At 38.4% G+C, this 11,198-nt stretch overlaps 1 protein-coding gene across 24 annotated transcripts in view; it reads left to right on the top strand.

Annotated features, from left to right (window-relative positions):
* Positions 1–11,198, top strand: part of LOC139756140 (uncharacterized) — a 280,133-nt gene that overhangs the window by 256,346 nt on the left and 12,589 nt on the right. The gene's annotated exons all lie outside the window — the stretch shown is intronic.

Below are 11,198 nucleotides of genomic sequence, written 5' to 3'. Positions count from 1 at the left end.
CTTTCCGAGATAATGTTCTCGACTTCCACACATTCTTCAAGGCTCCCAGGATTTTCGCCCCCTCCCCCACCCTATGATTCACTTCCGCTTCCATGGTTCCATCCGCTGCCAGATCCACTCCCAGATATCTAAAACACTTTACTTCCTCCAGTTTTTCTCCATTTAAACTTACCTCCCAATTGACTTGACCCTCAACCCTACTGTACCTAATAACCTTGCTCTTATTCACATTTACTCTTAACTTTCTTCTTTCACACACTTTACCAAACTCAGTCACCAGCTTCTGCAGTTTCTCACATGAATCAGCCACCAGCGCTGTGTCATCAGCGAACAACTGACTCACTTCCCAAGTTCTCTCATCCACAACAGACTTCATACTTGCCCCTCTTTCCAAAACTCTTGCATTCACCTCCCTAACAACCCCATCCATAAACAAATTAAGCAACCATGGAGACATCACACACCCCTGCCGCAAACCTACGTTCACTGAGAACCAATCACTTTCCTCTCTTCCTACACGTACACATGCCTTACATTCTCGATAAAAACTTTTCACTGCTTCTAACAACTTTCCTTCCACACCATATATTCTTAATACCTTCCACAGAGCATCTCTATCAACTCTATCATATGCCTTCTCCAGATCCATAAATGCTACATACAAATCCATTTGCTTTTCTAAGTATTTCACACATATATATTTTTATATTTATTATATTTTGTCGCTGTCTCCCACATTAGTGAGGTGGAAACAGATGGAAGAATGGCCCAACCCGCCCACATACACATGTATATACATACACGTCCACACACAGCACATATACATACCTGTACATCTCAGTGTATACATATATATACACACACAGACATGTACATATATACACATGTACATAATTTATACTGTCTGCCCTTATTCATTCCTGTTGCCACCCCGCCACACATGAAATAACCCCCACCTCCCCCCACATGTGTGCGAGGTAGTACTAGGAAAAGAAAACAAAGGCCACATTCGTTCACACTCAGTCTCTAGCTGTCATGTATAATGCCCCAAAACTACATCTCCCTTTCCACATCCAGGCCCACAAAACTTTCCATGGTTTACCCCAGACGCTTCACATGCCCTGGTTCAATCCATTGACAGCACGTCGACCCGGTATACCACATCATTCCAATTCACTCTATTCCTTGCACGCCTTTCACCCTCCTGTATGTTCAGGCCCCGATCACTCAAAATCTTTTTCACTTCATCTTTCCACCTCCAATTTGGTCTCCCACTTCTCCTCGTTCCCTCCACCTCTGACACATATATCCTCTTTGTTAGTCTTTCCTCACTCATTCTCTCCATGTGACCAAACCATTTCAAAACACCCTCCTCTGCTCTCTCAACCACACTGTTTTTATCACCACACATCTCTCTGACCCTATTATTACTTACTCGATCAAACCACCTCACACCACATATTGTCCTCAAGCACATATATTACTTCCCATGTATTCCCTGCATGTTCTAAAAGGAGAGGGAGCGGGGGCTGGAAATCTTCCCCTCTCGTTTTTAATTTTTCAAAAGAAGGAACAGAGAAGGGGGCAAGGTGAGGATATTCTCTCTGAGGATCAGTCCTCCATCCTTAATGCTACCTCGCTAGTGTGGGAAATGGTGAATATGTATGAAAAAAATATATATATACACAGTAAACCCTCAGTTTAATGGACCCTGGTATAAAGGATTTTGTGATTAATGGACCATGCAAATAATGATGCATTAATTGATAATAATTATAAAAAGATAAAATTGTAAATCTTAAATGCCACACCATGTGCATTTCATATTGCACTTTTTTCGGGTAGCATGGGTATACTCGCTTTTTTTTTGGTCTCATTCTGCTACAGGCTATTGTGCGGTCAGGTTGTATACAGAGAATTGTGACTATTTATTAAGTAGTTTTGCAATCCTTACAATTTAAAATGGTATCAAGTGATTTTTTTTTTTTTTTTTTTTTTTTTTTTTTTTTATACTTTGTCGCTGTCTCCCGCGTTTGCGAGGTAGCGCGAGGAAACAGACGAAAGAAATGGCCCAACCCCCATACACACGTACATACACACGTCCACACACGCAAATATACATACCTACACAGCTTTCCATGGTTTACCCCAGACGCTTCACATGCCTTGATTCAATCCACTGACAGCACGTCAACCCCTGTATACCACATCGCTCCAATTCACTCTATTCCTTGCCCTCCTTTCACCCTCCTGCATGTTCAGGCCCCGATCACACAAAATCTTTTTCACTCCATCTTTCCACCTCCAATTTGGTCTCCCTCTTCTCCTCGTTCCCTCCACCTCCGACACATATATCCTCTTGGTCAATCTTTCCTCACTCATTCTCTCCATGTGCCCAAACCATTTCAAAACACCCTCTTCTGCTCTCTCAACCACGCTCTTTTTATTTCCACACATCTCTCTTACCCTTACGTTACTTACTCGATCAAACCACCTCACACCACACATTGTCCTCAAACATCTCATTTCCAGCACATCCATCCTCCTGCGCACAACTCTATCCATAGCCCACGCCTCGCAACCATACAACATTGTTGGAACCACTATTCCTTCAAACATACCCATTTTTGCTTTCCGAGATAATGTTCTCGACTTCCACACATTTTTCAAGGCTCCCAAAATTTTCGCCCCCTCCCCCACCCTATGATCCACTTCCGCTTCCATGGTTCCATCCGCTGACAGATCCACTCCCAGATATCTAAAACACTTCACTTCCTCCAGTTTTTCTCCATTCAAACTCACCTCCCAATTGACTTGACCCTCAACCCTACTGTACCTAATAACCTTGCTCTTATTCACATTTACTCTTAACTTTCTTCTTCCACACACTTTACCAAACTCAGTCACCAGCTTCTGCAGTTTCTCACATGAATCAGCCACCAGCGCTGTATCATCAGCGAACAACAACTGACTCACTTCCCAAGCTCTCTCATCCCCAACAGACTTCATACTTGCCCCTCTTTCCAGGACTCTTGCATTTACCTCCCTAACAACCCCATCCATAAACAAATTAAACAACCATGGAGACATCACACACCCCTGCCGCAAACCTACATTCACTGAGAACCAATCACTTTCCTCTCTTCCTACACGTACACATGCCTTACATCCTCGATAAAAACTTTTCACTGCTTCTAACAACTTGCCTCCCACACCATATATTCTTAATACCTTCCACAGAGCATCTCTATCAACTCTATCATATGCCTTCTCCAGATCCATAAATGCTACATACAAATCCATTTGCTTTTCTAAGTATTTCTCACATACATTCTTCAAAGCAAACACCTGATCCACACATCCTCTACCACTTCTGAAACCGCACTGCTCTTCCCCAATCTGATGCTCTGTACATGCCTTCACCCTCTCAATCAATACCCTCCCATATAGTTTACCAGGAATACTCAACAAACTTATACCTCTGTAATTTGAGCACTCACTCTTATCCCCTTTGCCTTTGTACAATGGCACTATGCACGCATTCCGCCAATCCTCAGGCACCTCACCATGAGTCATACATACATTAAATAACCTTACCAACCAGTCAACAATACAGTCACCCCCTTTTTTAATAAATTCCACTGCAATACCATCCAAACCTGCTGCCTTGCCGGCTTTCATCTTCCGCAAAGCTTTTACTACCTCTTCTCTGTTTACCAAATCATTTTCCCTAACCCTCTCACTTTGCACACCACCTCGACCAAAACACCCTATATCTGCCACTCTGTCATCAGACACATTCAACAAACCTTCAAAATACTCATTCCATCTCCTTCTCACATCACCACTACTTGTTATCACCTCCCCATTTACGCCCTTCACTGAAGTTCCCATTTGCTCCCTTGTCTTACGCACCCTATTTACCTCCTTCCAGAACATCTTTTTATTCTCCCTAAAATTTACTGATAGTCTCTCACCCCAACTCTCATTTGCCCTTTTTTTCACCTCTTGCACCTTTCTCTTGACCTCCTGTCTCTTTCTTTTATACTTCTCCCACTCAATTGAATTTTTTCCCTGCAAAAATCGTCCAAATGCCTCTCTCTTCTCTTTCACTAATACTCTTACTTCTTCATCCCACCACTCACTACCCTTTCTAAACAGCCCACCTCCCACTCTTCTCATGCCACAAGCATCTTTTGCGCAATCCATCACTGATTCCCTAAATACATCCCATTCCTCCCCCACTCCCCTTACTTCCATTGTTCTCACCTTTTTCCATTCTGTACACAGTCTCTCCTGGAACTTCCCCACACAGGTCTCCTTCCCAAGCTCACTTACTCTCACCACCTTCTTCACCCCAACATTCACTCCTCTTTTCTGAAAAAGAGGAGTGATAGAGGAGTTAAAAGAAAGTGTGTGAACTGTATTTTGTATTACTATATATTGTATGAAAGAATACCCATAGGATACATTTGATTTAACGGACTTTTGGCATTAATGGACTAGCTTAGTTTGTTAAAGCGAGAGTTTATATTATGTATATGTAGATGTATATGTGTATATGAGTGGATGGGTCTCTCTTTGTCTGTTTCTTGGTGCTACCTCACTTACCCGGAAAACCAATCAATATAATAGATATAATAAAGTTATTTGTTCGGATATTCATGTAGATAAAGTCCTGTATATTTAGATAAGTGTAGATATGCAAGAACAAATAAAATATACATAAAATACATGAAAGATGCATAAAAACTGCATATGTAGTGTGAAATGGTTTTCAAAAGAAAAGAATTGTGTAATGTGATTAGGTGTACATAGAATACATGAAGTTCAATCAAGCCTGGAAAAATATACAATTGTGTAATGTGAGCAGGTGTGTATAGAATGCAGGAAGTGCAGTCAAGCCTGGAAAAATATATATGTATTGCATACTTACATAGCAGATATCACCACCTTATCATAAGATTTGGAGAGGACCATTGCACTCAGCCCCAGGCCAGAACTCGAGGAACTCGGTGTTTTGAAAGAAGTGTAAAACGCCTCTGGCATGTGCACAAAATATCCTTTGGAAAAAAGTGTACAGTCTGTGCCAAAAGTTAAGTTGCAAACTGAAATTTTTTTTTCTTTATGGTTGTCTCCTGAAAATACAAAAATAATACTTACCAACACAGTTAATATTTTGTTACATTCCCCTTTCTCATGATGCAGTTCTGTAGCCTGTGTGGAATGATGTCAGCAAGAGTTATGAATAGTTTTTGGGAAAAACTACTCCATAGCTGCTTAACTGCTGCCACTAGCTTTGGTACAGATGTGTCCATATCATGTAGTCATTGCTTCACAATGGACCACAGATTTTCATTTGGGTTTAAGTTAGGGCTTTTTCTCGGCCAGTCCTTAAAATAATTCAGCTATCATTCAGCCACTGTTTAACAGACCTAGCAGTATGGCAGGGAGCTCTATCCTGTATAACTATTTTTGCCTTTGTACTCTCAAATGAGTCAGGTAAATGAGCAGTACATAAATTTAAGTACTCTAGTTTCACATTCTTGGGTAAGATTAGCCAAATCACTTGTACCATAGTAGCAGAAACAGCACCAAAGCATAAGAGAACAAGGGTGTTTTACAGCCTTTTCTGTGTACTGTGGCAAGTGTGAGTCTGATTAGGGTGGCCTACACACCCTTCATCTTGTTGCTCCACAACATGATTCTCCTTGTTTTCTGGTCCCAACACTGTTTTCCAAAAATTTCACTTGTATATCCTTCTGGATGGCAGTCAGTAGAAGTTCATTTTGGGTATGAAAACTATAGAATCCTAAATCATTATGAAGTAAATTTTGAACACTCCTTAGCAAGAAATATTTGAACAAGTTAGGATTCTTCTGCTTGATTTCACGTGCTATCAAGGATGGGCAAGCCTTAACTTTTAACTTTTCTTGCAGTCACTTAATTGGTCCTAGGAGGTGTTAATCTTGGTTTTCCAGATTTGGGAAGAGGAGCAGGTAAAATGGACTCCCCTTATTTGTTAAATTGCTTCTCCAATCTTTGAACACTTTGCTTATTAATATATTTCAAATTATGCTCTGCTGTGTGTAAAGCTATCACTGCTTCTACAGTGATAGCTACACTGTAGCTCTCGTGGGCATAATGGATAACTGCAGACAAATATGGAGAAAAAATATCCAACATGTAGAGATAAACAAAACAGGGAGACTCACAATTGCTGGACATAAAATGATGGTCATGATGCATTATCACATTATTGTCAAACATGTTTAGGGCTGTTGAACATAACTTATTACATTACACTCGACAGGGTCTCTATGAGAGACATGAAATGATTTCTGCAGTAAGTTCAGTTGAAGGCCCACTCAAGCCTTAACTTTTGGCACAGAATGTAGATTCTGGAATCATTCCTGAGAGTCTGAAATTGACCTTCATTGCTCTACTTCACAAAAGTGAAAGCAAAGGTGTCCCAAAAAACCACTGACTGATAACATTAACATTGCACATCATTAAAATCTTGAAAAGCATCCTGAGAGGCAAGCAGACAGAATTTTTGGATGTGAACAAACTACATAACCCATGACAACTTGGTTTATGGTGGGAAGATCTTGCCTCTCTCAATTGCTTGACCATAATAATAGAATTATTGAAGCTCTGAAAACAAAGAAAATGCTGATTTGAGTTACACAGACTATGCAAATGCATCTGACAAATGTGACCATAGTGTCATAAGACTCCAAATGCAAGATAGGAAAAAATAGATGGATATACAACTTTTAAACTAATAGATCATAACATGTAGTTATAAGCAATGCCATCTCCATTGCCTTCACAATTAAAAGCTCAGTCTCCCAAGGAACTGTTCTTGCACCACTCCTGTTCCTCATTCTTATATCTTACATTGATGCAAACATAGCCACAACTTCACATCCTTGGCAAATGATACAAGAATAAGTATGAAAATCACATTAATAGAAGATGCAGAAATGCTACAAAGAGACACAAATGAAGTCATTAACTGGTCAACTGAGTACACCATGCTCTTCAGAGGAGATTAGTTTCAACTCCTCTGGTATAGGGAAAATGAAGAAAGCAAAAGCAACTCAGAATATTAGATAGACACAGATGCTTTCATCAACCAGATGAATGATGTGAAGGACCTTGGAAAAATAATTTCTAATGACCTAAACCTCAGTGAACACAACAAAACAATGGTTTCCTTATGCAGGAGAATGGCAGGCTGAATCCTGTGGACCTTTAAGGTGGGGAAAAACCAATGATATTGTTCAAGCCACTAATTCTTTCACAAATTGAATATTGTTGCTTCCTCATATCAGTCAATAAATAGGTGGACAGAATTGTGGATTTAGAAAGTGTCCAGAGAGCTTTCACAGCCTACAATAATGTGGTAAAGGAACTAGATTACAGGGAAGACTGAAATCTCCTGGAAGTTACGGTTCCCAACTTACATTACAAATATCATCTTAGTGGCATGACAGGTATGGATGACTGTAAACTATGACTTCTGAAATCAAAAGGCATAATATGCACAAAAAGAGAGAACTTAAACATTCAGGGTCCAAGACTCTTTAACACCTTGCCATCTAATATTGGGTGAACAACACATGCCTCACCAGAAAGATGGGTTTAAAAGGTTTCTAAACCCCAAAGGTCTGAGGTGGCTATTAAGGTTCATGGGACACCACCTCAGAGAGAGAGTTTTTCATAATTCAAACCATACAGTGCCCCTCATACATATGAAAGAAATTTTTCAATTTACCTGCTTGAAATATGTAAGTTTTGCACATTAATGAAGGCCATAATCAAGTATATTTCTGAAGGCTAAATTTGTTGAATTATTTACAAATATATTAGGCAGAGAAACTTGAACATGTATATTTGTTAGGGATTTGTACCAGAAATTAGAAATATGGCTGTGATTTTTGCCCATGGTATGTTATGATACAAGTAACTATGATTTTTACTGCTTATGTTCCTATATGTAGAATAATCTAATGATAAATCTGTATTTAATGATTTTTTCCCTAAAACAAGTTGGCTGTTTTTTTGTTTTTTTTCATATACTGATTTTCAGTGATTTTTTTTTTATTCAATTTACTAATCAGAAATAAGTATTTTTTTTTTTTAATGCTTGAGTAAATTCATCAAGTAGTTGCTCTTTGAAACTGAGGAATAATGAGGTAAGATTACTTTTCATTTGCATTATTTGAAATATACTCTTGCAAAAAGTTTCTTGCATCTTGTTGTAGTATTTCTTTCCAAATTTATGTATTATTGAATTTTCCACTAAATATATGAATAATGGAAGTACAATAATAGCACTTTAAACCACTTAAAGGATCCATGCTTTATAGTTCTGTCTAATCAAGGCACCTAAATTCAAACATGGAAAGCTTAACTAGCCTCTTGAAGTAACTGCTGTTCCAGCCTGCCGGTTAAGGCCCATGAAAATAAATAAAATGACCAAGAGGTACCTGTTTCCCAAGTGAGGTTACACTGATCTTGCATTTTGGAATACTATATAACTGTTTGTTTAGATACCTGGGATATATAATGTATTGGTAGTTAAGTCACCCAGGGTCTGTTGTTTCAGGGTGGTTAGACCTCTTCCTTTATGTTCATTAAAAAAGTTTCAAAACTCAAAAGTCACCTTGAAAAGTGATTAGACTCTGCAAGTCTCAGAGCACTTGTTCAAAAATAATTTGATGACCACTGTTGTCAGCTCTGGGCTGAAGATCAACTACAGGAATAGTTGTTTGTTTCCTTGGGGTGATTAGTTCAATACTTTCATATAAGTCATGTGTGAAGATAAAGATCTTGAAAGGAAAGCTAACTTGTTTCATAATGTACTCTGAAGCTGCATGAAATTCATCTGATGTATTTTATGTCCTCTGTCTTATTGTGTGTGAACTATGATTGTAGATATAGACATTTGGAGACCTGTTGATTAAGGTGCCTTTTGCAAGAATATACAAGTATTTGCATGGTTACCCATTGTCACTTATTAGTAGTCCTTATCAGTACTTTGCATTTTATCTTGTATGTAGACTTGTGTCATGGAAGCTAAAGTAATAGTGTTTGTCTTTTAGTTTTGTAAACTGGCATATTTGTTAATGATTTGTTGCATCTTAATTTGAAGTCCTCTAATGCTGGTGTAAAGAATTTACATGGCTTTTGATTTAAGGTTTGTTGGTGTTCCTGTAAGAGAAGTGTATTTCTGACTTATAGTAGTTTCATTGTATCTGACTTATTTTAGTATAAGTTGAACTCCAGCATGTTTTAATGAGAGCTTTTAAATTACATAATTTAATCAGATCACAACATTCATTGGTTCCCGTTGCTCCCACATTAAAATGGGAAAGGCAACTGGATATTAAAAAGAAAAAAATCAAAGCAGGAGACCAAACTGGAGGTGGAAGGATGGGGCAAAAAAGATTTTGAGTGATCGGGGCCTGAACATGCAGGAGGGTGAGAGGCGTGCAAGGAATAAAATGAATTAGAACGATGTGGTATACCGGGGTCACCGTGCTGTCAGTGGACTGAACCAGGGCATGTGAAACATCTGGGGTAAACCATGGGGCCTGGATGTGGAAAGGGAGTTGTGGATTTGGTGCATTACACATGACAGCAAGAGCCTAAGTGTGAATTAATTTGTCCTTTTTCTGTTTGTTTTCCTGGTGATACCTTGCTGATGCAGGGGATGACACTGCTGTTTCTTGTGGGATGGGGTGGCACCAGGAATGGATAAAGGCAAGCGAGTGTGAATATGTACATGTGTATATATGTGTATGGCAGTGTATGTGTATGTATATGTTGATATGTATATGTATGTATAAGTATGTGTATGGGCATGTATGTATATATGCGTATATGAGTGGATGAGTCTTTCTTCTTCTGTTTTCTTGTGCTACCCCGCTGAAGCAGGAAACTGTGATCAAGTATAATAAATAAATGAAATGAATATTTTTTTTTTCATTATACATAATCGCTGTTTCCCATGTCAGCAAGGTAGCACCAGGAAACAGACGAAGAATGGCCCATCCACTCATGTACACACACACACACACACACACACACACACACACACATATATATATACATACATAAACACCCATATATGTACATATACATATCAAAATATACATACACCATACACACAGAGACATATATACATATATACATATTCATACTTGTCTTCATCCATTCCTGCCTGTGTGTGTGTGTGTGTGTGTGTGTGTGTGTGTGTGTGTGTGTGTGTGTGTGTGTGTGCTGTCCTCGGGAGAGTTGTCTCATTTTCTCTAATCGTATGACCTTCAAGTGCTGTTTATGATTTTATGTGGGGAGGCTACTTTTTCATTTGGCAATAGCTTGTGTCTAGTTTTTCTGTGATCATTACTCAAGTGTCCGCCACTGGTGTTACCATGAGTTCTGTGTAATTTCAGTGATGGTGAGACTGAGTGGAATGATGATCTGATAGATAACTTGATACTTTGAATAGATGAACTTTCCATGTTTTGGTTCAGTTGCCTTGACTCAACAGAAAGGTCCTGCCAGTTGCGTAGATTCAACAGCATTATCTCTTCCATTTCCTTTGATTTTCTTATGTCATAATGCAGATAATTATTGTCCATGTGCAAAAAATTTTTTTTTATATGAAACCTTTTGAGCATTTACTATAGCATAAGCTTTGGGATGCATGTGAAATAAGACATGGGGTCATGGTTATGTAAATATTTTTGCTGGAACTGACAAGATATTCAATATATTTATCTGGTTTGTTATTGGTTTTGAGCTAGACTTATAAAAATGTTCAGGTGGTTTTTGTCTGTTTCTTATTCAAGGAAATGAGAAAATATATTTCATTTTTATATCGAAAGTATTGCTGCTATTCAATATTTTTTGGAAGATTCAATACTGGCAAAATGAAAAGAAAATCACACATTAACTTAGCATGTCTAACTTCTACAATATTTAAAGCAAAAGCAAGACTGATATATATTGTTGTGCTTATATAAACTTTGGCTAATTCTGAACCAGGTTGGCTTTCAGAAATACTACATAGTATTGATTTCAGACACATTCATTGTTTCCTTTGATATCACACATGTTCTAGATTTTTTAGAATAGTATTTAGGTTATTTTGTATTAAAGTTTTATTCCCAAATACAGATATG

Source organism: Panulirus ornatus, chromosome 20 (assembly GCF_036320965.1).
Source record: "Panulirus ornatus isolate Po-2019 chromosome 20, ASM3632096v1, whole genome shotgun sequence".
Classification (NCBI taxonomy): Eukaryota; Metazoa; Arthropoda; class Malacostraca; order Decapoda; family Palinuridae; genus Panulirus; species Panulirus ornatus.
This window is presented reverse-complemented; position numbering and strand designations above follow the sequence as displayed.